The 18,824-nt window shown below is 37.1% G+C and overlaps 1 protein-coding gene across 5 annotated transcripts in view; it reads left to right on the top strand.

Annotated features, from left to right (window-relative positions):
* CTNNA2 (catenin alpha 2) overlaps positions 1-18,824 on the top strand; it is a 1,366,752-nt gene that overhangs the window by 65,617 nt on the left and 1,282,311 nt on the right. Inside the window, exon 1 of one of the 5 annotated variants that reach the window (XM_025262324.3) lies at positions 14,924-15,672. The exons of the other annotated variants lie outside the window; for them this stretch is intronic. The gene's annotated coding sequence lies outside the window, so the exon portion shown is untranslated. Of the gene's footprint in view, positions 1-14,923; positions 15,673-18,824 lie in introns of those variants that run through there. 5 annotated transcript variants of the gene reach the window in all.

Here is an 18,824-nt window from a genome sequence, read left to right as displayed (position 1 = left end):
GTGTGTCAGCTATAGACAGAGGTCTGAGCTGCCTCCAGGGCACCGCCTGCTGTGTCTGAGTCCGCTTTGTCTCTCACAACCAGTCACTGCCCACAGCCTCTGCCTACTACGCTCAGCTACGGAACCACAAAGCAGAGCAGGTAGAGCCATGTAGGCCACATGGGCTCTTGATACGTGTCGGTGCACATGCCGTGGCAGTCTGGCCGCTGTCATAGATTGCGATCACCCCTGACGTGCTGCCTGTGTAAGCATCAGCCAGTGGCAGTGCCCACTGCTACTGTCCCGTCAGATGCCACCCAGGGTCCGAGTTGCCTGTTTGTCCTCCTGCTGAGCTCTTTCCCTGGTCTTGGCCATCCTTGCTCCAGTGCAGAGCTGTGAGGTGAAGTAAGCAGGACTGGGGTATTCATTGTTCAGACTGGGAGATGTCTTGGAGTAATCACAGAAAACTGGGCAGCCATTGGATCAGTCCTCAGTCAGTCCTCTGTCCCATAGGGGAGCAAACCAGCTTTCCCATGCTTCTAACAAGTGGGGCCCAAGATTCCTACACCCCTTCTGTGAGTTTTGCTGGCTCTACAACCACCCAAGTAGGCTTGTCTTCCCTGTGTCAGATCCCAGTACTAGGGCACCAGATATGTGGTTTGAAAAGCTCACTCCCCAGGGCAGATCTCTGGGTCCTCTCCCAGGGACACAGGTCCTGATCTTATTGCTTCTCTTTCTTCTTAGCTGATTCCATGTGGCTCTTTCTTACAGCCTTGTTTGTACAGGAGTCTTGGAGTTTTGAGTTAGTTTTCAGTGAGAATTGTTCCATACAGAGGGGTATTTTTATGTGTTTGTTGGAAGAGGCAAGTTCCACCTCTTCTGCTCTACCATCTTGATCAATTCCCTCCATCTTTTTACTTTTTGGTAGTTTCTTTCAAAGCACAAATATTGATGAGGTCAAATTTCTCTCTTTTTTTGAGGGGGGCAGGGATTGCTTGCCCTTTTGGTATTGCGTCTGAAAAATAGTTGCGTCATCCAAAATCACAAAGATTCACAGCTATGTTTCCTTTTAGGAGTTTCTTAGTTTTAATTTTTATATTTACATCTTTGATCTATTTTCAGTTAATTATTGTACATGGTGTGAGGTAGGTGTCTACTTGCATTCTTACGCATGTGGATTTCCAGTTGTTTCAGTACTATTTGTCTTCAAAAATTAATTGACCATAAATGTAAGACTTATTTCTGGAGTTTCAGTTCAAACCAACTTATCAATAAGTCTATTTTTATGTCAGTGCCAAATTGGTTTGATTATAGCAGCCTTGTAAGTTTTGAAATAATACTACTTTTTAACATTAAATACCATAATACTTATGACTGCCATTTTAAAATTTATATTTTTCTATTAAAAATATTTTTAAATGTATTTTTGGCTCTCCGGGTCTTTCTTTCTGTGCTGGATTTCTTTAGTTGTGGCAGGCGGAGTTTACTCTTTAGTTACAGTGCACAGCTTCTCAGTGCGGTGGCTTCTCTTGTCACAGAGCATAGCACTAGGGCACGCCTGCTTTTTAGTGGTTGCCTGCATGTGGGCTCAGCAGTTGCGGCTCAGGGCCTCTAGAGCGCAGACTCAATAGTTATGGTGCACAGACTTAGTTACTTCAAGACATGTGAGATTTTCCTGGACCAGGGTTGAACCCGTGTCTCTGGCATTGGCATGCTGATTCTTTACCACTGAGCCATTAGGGAAGCCCAAGTTTGTGTTTTTTAATAATATAATTAGGTGGAATCCTTTGATAGTTTCTGTTCTTAGTCACCTTGGTTGAAAGTTGGTTTTTAGTTTCCCTGGCTGAAAACTTGACTTTGCAGCCCTTAATTTTTCTAAATGGAGACAGAAGAAAAGTGCCTAGATGGAGACTATAATTCTGAAGAGAAATTGGTGGCTGTGGTCAATAGAAATTCTAGAAAAAATAAAATGTTAGCATTTCAGGTCTGTAATTTATATATTACTTGTTGTTTATTGGATTATAAAAGTTTTAAACTGAACATTTATGGGTTTCCTTTTGAAAACATGTGTAGCATGAAAAGAGAAGCTTTGGATATATATTATATATATATTACATCCATATTTTGTTTAGCTGTACCCAGGCAGTTATGCATATGTACAACTTCATCAGCATGAGATCACTTTCCTTTTTATTAATCTGAAAGAATACATCTAGATAAATTGGAGTTAGATGTTATTAATAAAAAGCCAGAGTCCTTGTTTGATGATAAAATGGTAATGTATCTGTGTGTGACAAAGAAACAGAGAACAAGAATACTAATTCTCTAAGAATTTATTCTTTAAGATGCTGCTGTTTTCTAAGATATGAATGTGAGTAATAAAATATGCAAACAACATATGCACTCACATGCCAGGAATGTTTTTTTTCAAGATGTAGTACATTGAGTGTGATGTGTGAAGTGCAAATCCAGCTGCTACAATCAGGTATGTGATTCATCATATTTTACAAACATTGTTTTGCATATGGGGAAAAATCTCATCTAATAATAGGATCTGTATATTCTTTCCTTCTCTCAGTGTTGTTTTCTCTTCCAATTGTATGCCATTTATTTAGTGTATGAACATATATTTAGTGTATGAACACATATTTATATGAAAAATGTGTTCATTATTCTCATATAATTTATGATGGGATTTAGAGTTGTTTGGTCTGAATAGACACCCCCTCCCATCAGGCTGTAGGTAATAACACATCCTTTGTCTCTTTACAGCAAAAATAGATTAAAAAAATAAAAGTTGTATTGTACATATAACCAACAAGACCATATACTACAATTAATTGGTTTTGTTTCAAATTCATTGTGTCGGAAATGGTGTAATTACACTGCTCCAGTTGCATTCCTTTCTCTCAGCATTGTTGCTGTTCTCCAGTGGATTGTGGTCAATAATATTTCATTTTAAAATCCTGTGCTAAAGGTGGACAGGTCTTGAATTACATGTTGTTCTTTAAACCAGCTCATAACTGTGCTCTGTCACACCAAGTATACTGATGTAACATTTATTTACTTTCATTAATTTGGAAACTGCATGATTTACTAAATTATACACTGGTCATTCAGAGTCATCATATCAGGTGTAGTCAAAGGCCAGATTGAATGGCGTTTTTCTGCTCGCGGTTTCCAGTCTTTGTTGAAATAGAGCATGCAGAGTTGTTTTTGATCTTCATAACGAAGGCCATCTCCAGGAGGCATTCCTCGAGCCCAGTCTGACCAGAGTGCACCTCTTGCAAGAAGAATTCCCTTCCTTCTAGCCCATTTTGACTCTGCCACTTGTAGATTTATGTACACACTACCGACTTTCACCATCACTCAGAATAGGAATGTAGCTACCTTGTTATAGGGAGGTGGTAAAAAATGCATTCTGAGCCAATGTTGTAAAAATATCCTATTAGATTTCATTTTAGTATTTTTATTATGTAATTTTGAAGATTCAACTGTTTTTTTTTTAGATAAACACCAATGGCATACTCAGGTTTTTACTCTGTGCAACACCATATTCCATAATATAACATACATGTTAGTGGAAGACAGTCTCCGGAAGTTGAACTTACAGTAGTCACTGCTTGTTGCCACATTTTAATAGAGATATCTAAGGAGATAGACAGAATATTTTAAGCTGAGAGAGGTGAAGATGATTGAATTTTCTTTTTAAATGGAGAGGTTTGCACATTATTAGGTTATTTTATAAATCCTACTCTGCAGCCTATACATATTTGCATTGATTTTTGTAGGACAAAAGTGAAATTGATTCCTAACCCATCACATTAATGTAATTTATAACATTTTTTTTTGCACATTAAAGTTTTTCTAAATGATGAGCTCACACTTTTTTCACAAGTTTGCCTAAATTTAATTTAATATGTGGGGCGAAGAGTAGAAAGAATGGCATCTTGGTGATTCTCTGTTCTTTAAAATATATCATAAATTTTTTTTCCTCTTTTGTCTGGAGTTCAAGCATCATGCTAGTGATATTAATAGCTAATAGTTTGTAAGTTCTGCCATCTCTTCAGGTATTTATTTCACTTGAGATGTTTTAACCAAGCACTGTTTTATTTACTTATTTTTTTTAATCTTCTTCTTCCACTAAAACAGTAAACTCCATATGGGTAGGGACTTATAGTGATCATAAAGGATCTGGCAGATCACAAGATAATGTAAACCATTATCTTGTGGGGAGTAGGGGGGGCAGGGATTGAAGTGGGGCGATAACCTGATCCTATTTGCATCTTAAAGACAGCCAAAGTTCAGAGCAGGAGCATGATGGTCTGGTGGTGGGGGCACATTTGGGGTCAGGGAGAGGACTTAGAAAGCTGGTCCAATAAGAAATAATGATAGACCAATTTAAGATATTGGTAGTAGATTTGAAAGTCATGGACTACTTTAAGCGATATTAAGGAGGTAGAATCTATGGGACTGTGTGGTTGAGAGATGTAATTAGTGGGGAAAGGTAGAGTCCAGGAACATCCTCGGGTTTCTTTTTGTGCAATTGGTGGAATCATGTGTGAAGAGAAGCAAATATTTTTTCTAAAATAAAATGAATTCAACTAGCAGTTTGTTTCATGTGAAGCACCTGAAGGCTGTCAAGAAGAAATACCCAGTAGGTTATTAGAGATAGGAATCTAGAACTCAGGAGACAGATATGTGCTGAGGATAATAGGGTTTATCAAGACATAAGTGGCTGTTGAAGCCATAGTTCGGGAGAATTTCCAGGAAAAAAATCACAAAGAGAATAGGGGACTGTGGGTTGAATCCTGAGAATTGGCAGTTATTCCATAAATAGAGCCCAGGAAGACAAAATGAGTAGCATCCACAGAAGTAGACAAAGAACTAGGCACATGATGTGCCATAAGAAGAGCATATCAGAGTGTTTTGTGTCTAACCGTGTGTGCGTGTGTGCTAAGTCACTTCAGTTGTGTCCAACTCTTTGAGACCCTATAGACCGTAGCCTGCCAGGCTCCTCTGTTCATGGGATTCTCCAGGCAAGAATAGAGTGGATTGCCATGCCCTCCTCCAGGGGATTTTCCTGACCCAGGGATTGAATTTGCATCTCTTTTATCTTTTGCGTTGTCTGGCAGGTTCTTTACCCCTCGTGTCACCTGGGAAGACCCTGTGGGAAATAGAACACGATGATAAAGAGAAAGCAAGGGGGATAAATCTATTTGACAATTATTGAAACAGCATTTATTGGGGTCTTATTGTTTGAGTGTGGTCTTCAAACTTACCCAGTAAATAAATGCTTATCACCAGCTTTCAAAGTAGTTCATTAAAAAAAAAATCACCGCAAAATTAATTCCTGATCATCTAATAACAGGTTGTGCCTTCTGACTGTTTCCACCCTTTAAAAGACCTTTCCCATGTAGCAAGGGGGAGAAGAAAAACAGGTAAATGAAGAGCCATCTTTTCAGTATTCAGGTCCAAATGTCTACTTCTCTCAGGAAAACATTCTTTTCCTTGAAGAATAATTTCATTCATTAAGAGAAAAGTAGAAGTTTTCATAGTGTTGCCAAACAAAGTGGTTCTCTACTTTTATTTTCAGCAAAGCTAAATCTACTGCATATTGAAATTGTATCTTGATATGCAGAGACCCTAAACATGAAATGCTGACACACTTAACTGATTTTTTTCATTTCACTTTCTTAATGTTGGCTGTGCACATAGGCAGACAGTCATGTGAGATAGTTAATGATTATATGGATGAAAGAAAATATGATATTTTGCATAATATGATGAGAAAATATTAACTGGAAAACTTAAGGAAAACAGAAATTCAATCCTAGTCTTATTTTCTTCTCTTTAGTATGGTAATCTCTGTACAATTCATACCTGTCCAATGTGATACAATGAAATGCTTTTAAGTTGTGTGGTATTTGGAAAATAAACCCTACTTTAATATCTTGCCGTTAGAATACCTCCTCTACTTAAAATTCTTACTAAAATGATATATTAAGAACAGAAGTAACATATTATTTGCTTTAATCAATGAAACACATAATAAAATGGTAAATACTCAATATTAACAAGAATTTAAATGAAAATACTAAAAAAAGTTTGGATAAACATGTAGAAAAGGCATAACACATTCAAAAATTATAATTTTAAATTATAATTTACAAAAAAATAACTTATTTTATAGATGAGAAAGCTGAGTTGGAAGAAGGAAATTTATTTGACTAAGGTGCCTTGACAAGTAAATAGCCTTGAGATTGCATAAGGCCAATTTCATGAAGTCGCGCTGTTCCTTTTTTCTTAAGGTGTTATCATTTGTAACATATTCTCTTTGCCAAATGGATTTCATCTCTTTGCTCTAAAAGATGAAATTTTTCCTGAATTTCTTATAAACCTTAATCTGGCCCTCCTAGGTATTTTACAACATTTTAATGTTTCCACATTTACTGGGTGTGTGATTGAGTGTGACTAAAGCAGGCGAGTCTGCTTGACTTCACCTGCACAGGCCTTTCAGTTTTATATTTTATACCATTATTCAAGCAGGAAGGCACCTCTGCTTTCTGCCTATTATTTTCTCCACCTGCACTAAGAGGTAAGGACTGATTTAAATGTTGTTGCCCTTGTATAGCCTTCACTTTTCCTCCTAGTCAGAGTTAAGTTAAATCTTCTTTACTGGCTCAACCAGTACCCCTTTTCCAGTCAAGTATAGGCAGAGATGTTGGATGAATTCCTTGGAATTGCAGTCTGAGGTCAGGTGGCCATTGTTTATGGAGAGGCCACAGAAAGGGGAGCCGGGGGAAGTGTTGTTTTACAATACAGCATCCTGGGAAGAAGCCAAAATCAGGCAATGACTCATCAACCCCAGATGGTTAGGCTTTGAGGAGCGGTACAAACTAGAGGCTCCAATCAGATCAGAACAAATGGTTTGAAACAGAGGAGAGAGATGGCACCTGAAAAAAGAAGCACTGAACCAGAGAAAACTGGACTGTTCTTAGCCTGTCTGCAGACTTGGCGGGGAAGAAGGTAGGCATTAAAGACACTGACCTGGGAAAGACACGAGACCTTTTTTCGGACATCATGTAGTGCTTCTTATACCATTTACATATAGGAGGTAGATACATTTTTATCTGATAAATGTGAATGTCTTCATAGTTATGTTTTTGTGTATTCTTCTTTGTATCTTTTCTTCACGATAGTATAGTGAAGTATATAGTATAGTATAATGTCTGACATCATAATTGCTAGGTAAATATTTGTTTCATTTATTTAGTAAATGTTGAACCCATTATATATGTAACTATGATATATTGACATTTCTAATTTTATAAATTACTTAATCATACATTTATTTAAAAGACCTACGAACTATGTATTGGGAATTATACAAAAAAGCAAAATTAGAGCTATTTTCACCATCTAGAGGATAAAGCAAACAGTAAATGTTGCCTTGGTTGCATTAGGTATGGTGACAGGTATCTGTACAGGGCATTATGGGAGCCCTTCTGGGAGTAGCTATATTCTCAGGGAGTGGTTATGGTTAGAGTCCTTTTAAGCTGAGTGGAGGAATCTTCAGGAGGCTGCCAGGAGAGTCATGGGGCATGAATGCAAGTAAATGTAGGGGAAATGTTTCAGTAGGGGATTAGTAGAGGGTTTAGTACTGGGAATTGAGAAGGTAGGATACAGTAAATGTGAAGAGGGCTCAGGTCCTGAAGGCATGGTATACTAAAGATTTGAACTTGATTCTTTGTCTTGAGAAGCTCTGAATGATTTATAAAGGAATTCTAAGTGCATTTCTTTTGTTCTTCACTGCATTATTTTCTACCTAATTTTTAATGTCCTATCCCATATGTGTTTCCAGGAATCTGGTATGTCTTAGAACATTAAACCATCCAAGAATTAATGGAGAACTTGATACCATTGTCACCAATATAATCACCAAAGTCACTTACTTAATGGTTGTGTCTGCATTGGAAACACCATGTTCCTATTTAATGACTACTGGCGCAAATACAAATTTAATGTCAGTTAGGCTTAGGCAACATATGTAGACTGAGACTTTTAGAAAATCTATTAAGGTACAAATAAAACATTATAATTACTTCTCACGCCAAAGCTCTTTTGGAATTGAATGTATTGATATTTATTGTGGAGAAAACCAGGCCATAAATTCTAAAAACCCATTTTATTACTTTCTAAATTAACACAGCTGAACTAAAAATGAGGCCATGGTTTATAATGACTGGTTAAATTGCAGTAATGTGCTCTTGAACCCAGTAAATTGGAATCATTATGTACAATTCTCACATTATAACAGCATTACTTTATAATACTTAGAGATTTTTATTCTATATCTTGATTTGTAAATGTTTTAAACCAGGACTTTGAACTGATGGATAAGTTTAAATTCACATGTGTCAATGATTTTGCCATTTATAATTAAGGACAGAACTTCAGGGTTTTTACAGCTATCATTTGCTCCTGATATCTAAAGAAAGGTGGAATTGCTCTACTCTTCATTGGTATTCTGCAGATTTTATTCTTCAGGAATTTTCAATGAGCTAGAATTATATAAGAAAATGTGTCATTTATTCTTATTTATTTTAAAAATATTTATTTATTTGGTTCTACCAGGTCTTAGTTGTGGCACCCAAACTCTAAGTTGTGGCATGTGGCATCTAGTTCCCTGACCAGGGATCAAACCTTGGCCCCTTGCATTGGAAGCACAGAGTCTTAGCCACTGGACCACCAGGAAAGTCCTGGTATATGGTTTTGAATTATGACAGATGGATATCTAATTAACCCAGAGCAGATAGTTACCTCTCCCAGTCTATTATTTCTTGAAAGGTTTTCAAGAACATAGGTCCAGCACTCTCTGAAGTTGATCAGTTTAGTGGTTTATTCCCCTAGTATGAGGTTTCTTTCTTTTGAGATAACTTTGTTGCTATTGTTCATTTACTCAATCATGTCCAACTCTTTGGGACTTCATGGACTGCAGCACACCAGGCTTCCCTGTCCTTCACTATGTCCCAGAGTTTGCTCAGACTCATGTTCATTGAGTTGGTGATGCTATCTATCCATCTCATCCTCTGCCACCCCTTCTCCTTTTGCCTTCAATCTTTCCCAGGATCAGGGTCTTTTCCATTGAATCGACTGTTCACATCAGGTGGCCAAAGTATTGGAGCCTCAGCTTCAGCATCTGTCCTTCCATTGAATATTCAGGGTTGATTTCCATTAGGATTGACTGGTTTGATCTCCTTGCAGTCCAAGGGACTCTCAAGAGTCTTTACCAGCACCACAATTCGAAAGCATCAATTTTTTGGAACTCAAGCATCTTTATGGACCTCAGTTCAGTTCAGTCGCTCAGTTGTGTCCGACTCTTTGCGATCTCATGAATCGCAGCACGCCAGGCCTCCCTGTCCATCACCAACTCCTGGAGTTCACTCAGACTCATGTCCATCGAGTCAGGGATGCCATCCAGCCATCTCATCCTCTGTCGTCCCCTTCTCCTTCTGCCCCCAATCCCTCCCAGCATCAGAGTCTTTTCCAATGAGTCAACTCTTTGCATGAGGTGGCCAAAGTACTGGAGTTTCAGCTTTAGCATCTCCTAAATTGTGTTCTGTAAGGACTTACTATCACAATCCCTGGTGTTTAAATAGATCCCAGGAATAATTTTCCTTTATGTATTTCTGGGATATAAAGTGAGATACTGTTGCTGAAGCTGCGGTAAACACGGAAAAGAATTTCTCATGAATAACTGTATAGAAATTGTATGATCTAATTCAGATAAAGTAATTAAGAACCTGATGGTGAAATTTGCTGATTGTAACCTGTCAGCATAGAAAGTATGATGGTACTTGTAGATCACACTGGGAATACTTCAGGCTAAATGTAGAATTCAAGGCACTTTTATAAATTGAAAAAGAGATGGGAAAATTTGATAGTAAATTTCATTGGGGGCACATTCAGGGAAGTACCCTGCAGAATAATAATAAGCTATGAATGTAGAAAATGAGAATGACTCACTGTAAGTTTAATAAGTGAAAAGAGATCTAGAGATAATAGTGAACTAAAATTGAAGATGAATTAGTCACTCTTCTTTTTGCATAGAACATGTAGATTAAGTGCTGCGCACAGTTACAAAGAAAATGGAACAGTATAATGCTGCCCTCAGGAGACCAATGAACTAATGAAAAAAATATAAATATGAAAGAGCCAAACTATAAAGTATGTGTGCTGTTCTCACTCATACTCAGGGTAATTTTCCTACTGTTGAGTGCCTATGTGGCTGGTTGAAAAGACCGAACGTTTAATGATTTTGCTCTACTTTATATCAGTACTGATAACAACCCAGTTCACTTTCTTCTGAGCTATCTCCTTGATGTGTATAACCTGGGAAAATGTGGGTCATTAAATCATTAGAAGCACTTGAATCTAGAGGATTATGTGCTACAATATGCTACTTGAGGTTTTTTTGGCTTAAATTATTTCAGCATTTTAAAAGAAATCAGGCCTACTTTCTATTTCTTTTTTAGAATTGATATCTCACCTTAGAAATGATATCCATCATTCATGTAGTCACCCAAGTTTAAACTTAATTTTTGGCCACTATCCATGCCACCTTATCAGCATATTCAGTCTGTTACTTAAATTTTTAATTTCAGAATTGGATAGGAACCTTAGAGTTCATGTAGTTCAATTATCGTCTGAAATATGCATACCCTTTATGAGACTTCTGGAAAATATCCAGTGTGTTTTTCTAATATCTAGAATGACAGGTTACTTTGGAAGTCCTTTTAAATCTTCCTTCTTTCATATATATATATATATATGTGTGTGTGTGTGTATACATATATATCTGCACACATATATATGTATATATATATATGGTGATGGCTTAGTCACTCCCTCTTGTCTGACTCTTGGGACCCCATGGACAATAACCTGCTAGGCTCCTCTTTTTATGGGATTTCCCAGGCAAGAATAGTTGAGTGGTTGTCATTTCCTTCTCCAGGAATATAATATAATAATTTATATATAAATTATTATATATATATTCCTTTAGCTTTTAACCTGGTTTGATCGTTATCATGCCTGGATGTCTTCACACAACCTCCTAACTGATCTTTCTCCTCTAGTTTTTATCTTTCCTAGAATATCTTCATACCACTGTTTCAATAAAACTCCTAAAACACTTTGATCACATTGCTACCTTGATTCAGAAACCTTCAGTATTTCCCTGTAGCCTGCAGGATAAAGTCAGAACTCATTAACTTGAAATAATCTAACTCAACATATGTTTCAGGGTTTAACTTCACCTTTTTCAGTTTTCCCAGCCTCTATTTTGAGCTTAGTTGGTATGCTTACTCTCTCCTGCTGAAATTATATTGTTCTTGTTCCAGTGCTATTGCTGATGTTGTTTTTCTTAATATTTCCTTGTTCACTACTACCCTTCTCTTATTTAAGTATTAACTATATTTTAAGACCCAAGCTGACCTTGGAGAGACAGCAGTGAGTGGTGTTAAAGCAGGATCTTAGTTCCCTGCCTAGGAAGTGAATCTGGGAAACCTGCAGGAAAACCAGGAATCCTGGCCACTAGACCACCAGGGGCTAGATGCTGTAAGCAGAGCTGCCCTGGTTCTTGCCCCCATTGAAAACAAAAATATTTCAAGCAGGCAAAAACTATAAAATCAGGTACAAAGTTTATTATTATTAGCACAACATAACTTGTGGAGGAGCGTGCAGAGACACAGTTTATTTAGACAGAAGTGAAACAGGAATACACACCCAGAGGGAAAGGGTGTAGGTGAACTCTTTGTTGAGGAGGAGCTCAATAAAGAGGCAGTTAAACCATTTATATAGGGTCTTTTTGGGTCTTTGTTCCCCCTGGTCAGTTATCTCACTTCTTCTCTCACAACTGACCTATCTTAGGGCCCTCATCAATATATGTGTGGGGTTTCCCTCATAATTCAGTTGGTAAAGAATCTGCCTGCAATGCAGGAAACCCAGGTTCGATTCCTGAGTCGGGAAGATCCTCTGGAGAAGGAAATGGCAACCCACTCCAGTATTCCCGCCTGGAGAATCCCGTGGACAGAGGAGCCTGGCAGGCTACAGTCCACAGGTTCGCAAGAGTCGGACACGACTCAGCTACTAAACCACCACCACCACCAATATGTGTGCACATCTTTTTTCCAAGATGGATTCCAGTGTGAAGGCCTATGGGAAGTTGATACCACCTATTATGGGGTGGCATCCCCCTCCCTTGCTGACCCCCAAGGAATCTTCTTGTGCATATTCAGTCAGGGAGGTTTCCTTGACCTCAGGAGTGATTGACGTGATTGTCTTATCTCTTTATTCCAGTAGAGCTTAGCTTCTGCCATTAACTTTGTCCTTGAAGTGTCTAGGGATGACAGAGCTACAATTTACTCCACTTGATAAACTCCAGTTGTTCAATTCAGGGTCCCATCTACCTCCTACCTCAAAGGGAGTCCTCTCTTGCATAACTCACTCCACACCATGGCCAGAACACTGTGGTGTTTTCTTTTCTGAACTCCTAAGGGTACTCATATTCATCCTCATTCATTTGGTGCTTACTTATGAACTAGCTTGGCACAGTTCTCATATTGTTATATTGAACTGCAATCTCTCTTTTGTATTGATGTTTTAATTCATTTTCACATTTTAAAACTTGAGAATTTTCCAGGTTTATTTTATGAGTTGATATGATGTAGAACATATGGCTTTCTAACTGTATTCCACCAAATCTTAGGGACGCCTGAAAATATGACTGGGGATGGAAAGAGAATAGACTGGAACTTGCAGTTCCCCAGCAGCTTCTAACCCAAACATGTCTGCTTTGATCTGTTTTCATACCAAACCTCTGTATTTGATTACTTTTGAGGAAAGCATTGAGACTAAAGTTAACTTGAAAACTGTAGATGAGATTTCCCAGAAAACTTGTAGAGGAACTCACACTTGGAGTAGGAGCATGGGTTTTATATCCAATTTTGACTCCTTATTGTTCTCTGTTTTAGTTTCCTTATTTAAAAGATTACCAGGTCAATATATTTTACCTTATGTCTCTTAACACTGTAGAAGTCTCTGATGCTAAGAAATTTAGCAAGAGTGTTGGAGTGGGCTGCCATTTCCTTCTCCAGGGGATCTTCCCAACCCAGAGATTGAACCTGGATTTCCTTCATTGCAGACAGATGCTTTACCACTTGAGCCACCAGGGAAGCCTATTAAAATATAGTGACATTTAATTTTCTATTTCTAAAAATATTTATGGAAAGTATTTATTTATTTAGCCAGTTCTATTATGGAGTTGCTTTTAGGTTTTAGTGGCTGTTATGGCCAGAATGTTCTTCATATGGCATATTAACTACATGATAATTAAATAGGAGAAAGGCAAATTCTTTTTCACTCTCTCCTTTTGATCAGAACATTATGTATGGCATTCATGTAGCTTTTGCTTTTTGGTACCACTTGCAAACTCTTCATTAGCATCACACCAGAAATCACTGTGTAAACATTAAAACCTTAAGAACATTGTCTTCAGAAACCACTGAATTTAAAAACAAGATGAGTGTTGGGTGTAAAAGTGATTTTAAAAACATAAAGGATACATTATGTAAACTTATGGAAAGCCATTCCTTACATTAATCTTTTTTGCAATACCCCTTTCAAAGTAGGAGGCCACCATAAAGATAGGTAACAGATGTAAGGCAGAAGAAAGATAACTTAATCTTTCTTGTGTTGCTTGTCCTTAACTCGTACCTACAAAGTTAATATGTAAGGATGCCAAGAGTTAGCACCAACAGAGAAGTGGAAACATTGAAATTTAGTTTGAGGTCTGCTAGGAAATTACCTAGCAAAGACATTACTTTGCCAACAAAGGTCCGTATTCTGAAAGCTATGGGTTTTCCAGTAGTCACATATGGATGTGAGAATTGGACCATAAAGAAAACTGAGTGCCAAAGAATCGATGCTTTTGAACTGTGGTGCTGGAGAAGACTCTTGAGAGTCCCTTGGACTGCAAGGAGATCAAACCAGTCAATCCTAAAGGAAATCAATCCTGAATATTCATTGGAAGGATTGATGCTGAAGCTGAAACTCCAATACTTTGTCCACCTGATGCAAAGAGCTGACTCATTTGAAAAGACTGCTTCTGGGAAAGATTGAAGGCAGGAGGAGAAGGGGACAACAGAGGATGAGATGGTTGGATGGCATCACCTCTCGATGGATATGAGTTTGAGCAAGCTCTGGGAGTTGGTGATGGGCAGGGAGGCCTGGTGTGCTGCAGTCCATGGGGTTGCAAAGTCTAATACGACTGAATGACTGAACTGAACTGAGGAAATTACCACTTAACTCATCATAGCTACAGTGAAACTGATCTAAGCCTGCACTTTGCAGATACTGGCACTGGGTTGTGCAACAGATTTCAGTGATAAACCAAAGTCTGCAGATGAAGGACTGTTTCCAAGAAGTTAAGCACAGAACCAAGATTTTTCTACTTCTTGTTTTAAACACTTGTCTTGAGAAATGAAACAGAAAGCCATTAAAAATGTGAAAAGATATTAATACTAGAATTGAAAGTCTTTTGTGCATCACAGTAGCATTTGGTGCTTAAAGTTGTCATGAACAGTAGTACCTGGCACGTATCAGAAAATAAGGCAGGTGTTTCCATGTTGATAGTACTATGAGACACTGGTGTATGAGCTTCTGCAGCTGGTTCTGGCATTGTTAACAGCAACATCCAGTCAGGAATTTTTGGATGTCCTTTAAGTAGGGAAGATCCCCTTCAAGTTCTAAGAAATAAGCTCTGGTGCTCACTGTTTACACTTTCTCCTCAAGCAGGTCTCTCTCATTTAAGAAGAGAATTATGATGACATTGCTGAAAACCTGGATATTGATAATCACGTTTCAGAAACGCTCAGAGATTCTGTAAGGATTTGGTGATCTACCTTCCATACCATCTGGTCAGATTCTCTTGAGGAAATAAGGAAGCACTGATGTCATATTCTGGAAGGAAGCATGAAATAACCAACATTTCCATTTTGATCTTTGATTATCTACATCAGACATTTTGAAAGGAACATAGTAAGTTTCAGTGTTATACTTAGAAATATTTTGTTAGGTATTCTGCAAAGCAAAATATCTTCTTATGGTGGAAAGCCCTTAGCTCTTTGAGTTTATCTGTTCTCAAGGAAATAGTTTTACTGATTCACTCAGTTGAAATTACCATGCCTGTCATGTGCCTCCATCTGCCTACTGTGCCCTCATAGCAGAAAACTATTGGAAAAACAAAACAAAAACCTGGCATTGTCGTCATTCTCTGGGCTGCCATGGGTGACTGAGGTTGTCAACAGTCATCATCTTGTCTCTGTTAAGCTGGTTTGAGTCATTTCCCCAAGGAATATGAAGCATCGCTTGAAATCCTACAAGCACCGTCATACCTTTGGTCATGTGACTGGAGAGAGTGGGGTGGAATTCCTCACCCGTGCTTCTTAGAGCACTGCCTGTGGATGATCCAGTCAGCTCCAGGAAGATGGCTCTGCTGCTCTGGTTTGCTCCCAGATGTCCATTTTTCATGAACTGCTTCAAGTCAGTCTGACTTTTCCCAGGACCGGCATCGTCGATCTGCTTAGACTTCTGCTGCTGCCTGGCTTGCCTCCCATCACCACACAGTGGGTAAGTGTGCTGAGAGCCTGGAGAGAATGAAAGGAAATCCTGAGGCTTCGCTATTCACTCCAAACAGTGTTAACCACTGCATAGTGTCTCCCTGGAGTGTAGTTTTGGAGGAAAAGATCTGAACTTGAATCCTGGGTCTACAAATGAGGAATCCTGGCTAAATTGCCTCATGTTGTTGAATCTCAGCTTCTTCATTTCCAGAATAAGGATAATCATAACTGTCTCTTCAGGTTGCTATGAACAGCGCTTGTGAGCATTGGTCTAAAATGGTTAGCTCAGTGCTTGCACTTGGGTGTCTGGACTATGTTACCTCTTTTTTCTTCTCTGTAATTATCTTTTTTTTTTTTTTAAGGACTTATTTATGAATGACTTTGGGAATTTTTTTCTCAATAATCAAACATTTAAAAGATGAGAGTTTGTCACTATTCAGGTTCTGAAAACACGTATAAATGAGATTAAAAATTTGTTAGTAATGGTGATTTCAATTCAGTAAAATTGCTGATTGGGATATCTAGATACATAGTTCTATTTGCTTTGTTAAAAAAATCAACCACATTTATCTGGGTTTGGGAGGAGTAGAATTAAATAGAAGGAAGTAAAGGGGATTGTATGGGAGATGAACATTTTCTCTATTTTTTTACTGTCTTATTTTAGGTGGTAGTTACACAGGTGTATAAAATTTTTAAAACTAAACATGCTAAAAATATCTGTGATTTATATTAGTTAGCAAACAAAAAAGCACCCATATTACTTTAAAAAGGGTATACGTTCTATTTTAGTTTAATTCCATCTGAAGAGCCTAGAGCAAGAATTTCATCATTTTGTTAGTCAAGGCTCATATATTTATGTGTTGTTCATAAGACCAGGTATTAGTATATCTGAGATTAAATTTATGGGATGTGCATGCTCATTGATAGATGATATCATTCATTTTTAGTGTTTGCTTTTCTCTTATTCTTGAAGCTACAGCTTTACTAGGCATTGAGCCTGTCCTAAAATATGTGGGTCAGTTATTTATAGAGTCTAAATTAAAAGCCTTATGAATTTAAACATGGTATTAAAATAAATTAGAGTCATTCATAAATGGAGAAGGTCAGAGATTCCCTTGTTTTCTTATATGAAGTTATTTTTTATGCATCATTTAGGAAAAAGTGTCTACTAAAAACATGAAACATGACTTCCACTTTAACTTTATTTTACTTAAGTTTACTCATTTGAGAATATGAGTATGCCAGTTTGTAGTCAAGTTCTTCATGTTGGTTTTACATTTTAAGGTTTCTTTGAGTTCATTGTTTTCCTTTTGATCTCAGTGCATATCAAATATTCCTATGAGAACCATAGTTCACATGCTTAAGGCATGTGTTTTACATAGCATTAAGATAGTATGGTCACCTGTAAGTTCTTATAATTTGACTCCATTGCAGGATTGTTGTTTAACACCCCTAGGTACTTTCAGAATGTTTAATGCTGTCTTCATTCTTTGAAGCAATGTTGCATTTTTAGTTTAATTTCACTAATTTGTTTTTAAATAAAAATTTCCAGTACTCTATTAAATGATATTTAATGACATCAAAATGTAGTTAGGAATTTAGATAAGATGTCTTTATTTAGCCGAGTTTTGTGAAAATATGGAAAGACATAGCTTTCATTTAGAAATGTTATATAAGGTTATTTTGCAATGATATATCAAGGTACTGGTTATGTTTGTCTTTTCAAGCTTTAGGAAAACTATTACAAATTATTTCAAGCTTGAAAAAAATTGTAAAAAATTATGTAATATTTTTGATTAGTAGAAGAATTACCTTCATCCTTTCTAAATAATTTTTTGTAGATAGTCTAAAATTTAATTTGCAATATTAATTACTTTGGTGCTTTAGCATAACACTTTCCCCCCCATGATTTTGAAATCCAATTAGGTCAGGTATATAAAGGTAAGTAGTATTTTAAGATGGTACCAGTTTAATAAGTTGGCACTCTGCATGTGTTTATGACAGCTTTGCTTCATGTAGTCACTCAGAACTGAATACATTTGCTGTTCTAAAAATGGGAGAGTCTATGTTTAATTCAGCCCTTACGTTTAAGAAGGTGATATTGTGTCGTTTTTATCTGATACTTTAATATAAATAACATTTTATAAATTCATTTGATAAATGTAAGTGGAAAATGTTTGAATAGATTATTTAAATGATGCTTTAGTAAACTAATGTCGTCACTGCCTCTAATCAGGAGTGGTTACTGAGGTCTGAATAGCTGCCATGTGGAAATCCCTACCTGTACTAGTGTCCCTAGACAGCCCAACAGCTGAATGAAAATCATAAATAAGTGAAGAATACTCCAATACTCAGTAGCTCCATAAATAGAAGTACATATTTCATTATTATTTTGCTTTTTAACTTTCCTGTTTATATATTTTTGCCTTTTTTCTTTTAGATCATTTGTCTTTTTCTTATTAGTATGTGGGCTTCATTGTAATTTCAAGATAATATCCCTTTGTTAGTTGCATAAAGTTTAAATGTTTTCTGTTATTTTTTTCATTTAATGGGGCCTTTTGACACCACTATAATTTATCATTGTTTTAACTTGCATTTTGTGAATTTCTTTTTTAGCAGAGGGCATCTTATTTAAGAATTCTAATCTTAAAGACAGAAAAATATTCTCCAATGTTTTCTTTTTAGTATAATTTTTTTCATTTTATATTCAGATCTATCATTTGTCTGGAAAATGTTTTTAATCGATGGGTCAGGTAGGAATCTAATGGTGTTTTTCATAGTGTGGTTAGATGACCAGTTGTCCCAGTAGCATCTGTAGTCTGTTTTCAAGCTCACCTGCCATAAACCCTCTGTCCACAGTGACTTCCCATGTTCTGCCCTGGTTTTTTGGACAATCTCCAAGTCAGTACATTCTATCTTAATTACTAGGTTATATTAACTCTTAATACCTACCTAGGTAAGAATTGTATCTAATCTTCCAAGTGGTACATATTTTCTTTCCTTTCAGTCTTTTTGTGATTTAGATATGTCTTCTGTATATGGTATGCATCTATGCATTTAAGAGCCACACTGATTATCTCTGCGTTTTTGGTATAGTCTTTTTTTTATTCAGATGGTAAAGTGTCTGCCTACAATGCGGGAGACCTGGTTTTGATCCCTGGG

Source organism: Bubalus bubalis, chromosome 12 (genome assembly GCF_019923935.1).
Source record: "Bubalus bubalis isolate 160015118507 breed Murrah chromosome 12, NDDB_SH_1, whole genome shotgun sequence".
Classification (NCBI taxonomy): domain Eukaryota; kingdom Metazoa; phylum Chordata; class Mammalia; order Artiodactyla; family Bovidae; genus Bubalus; species Bubalus bubalis.
The sequence above is the reverse complement of the archived record's forward strand: the minus strand, read 5'-3'. Positions and strand labels throughout refer to the sequence as shown.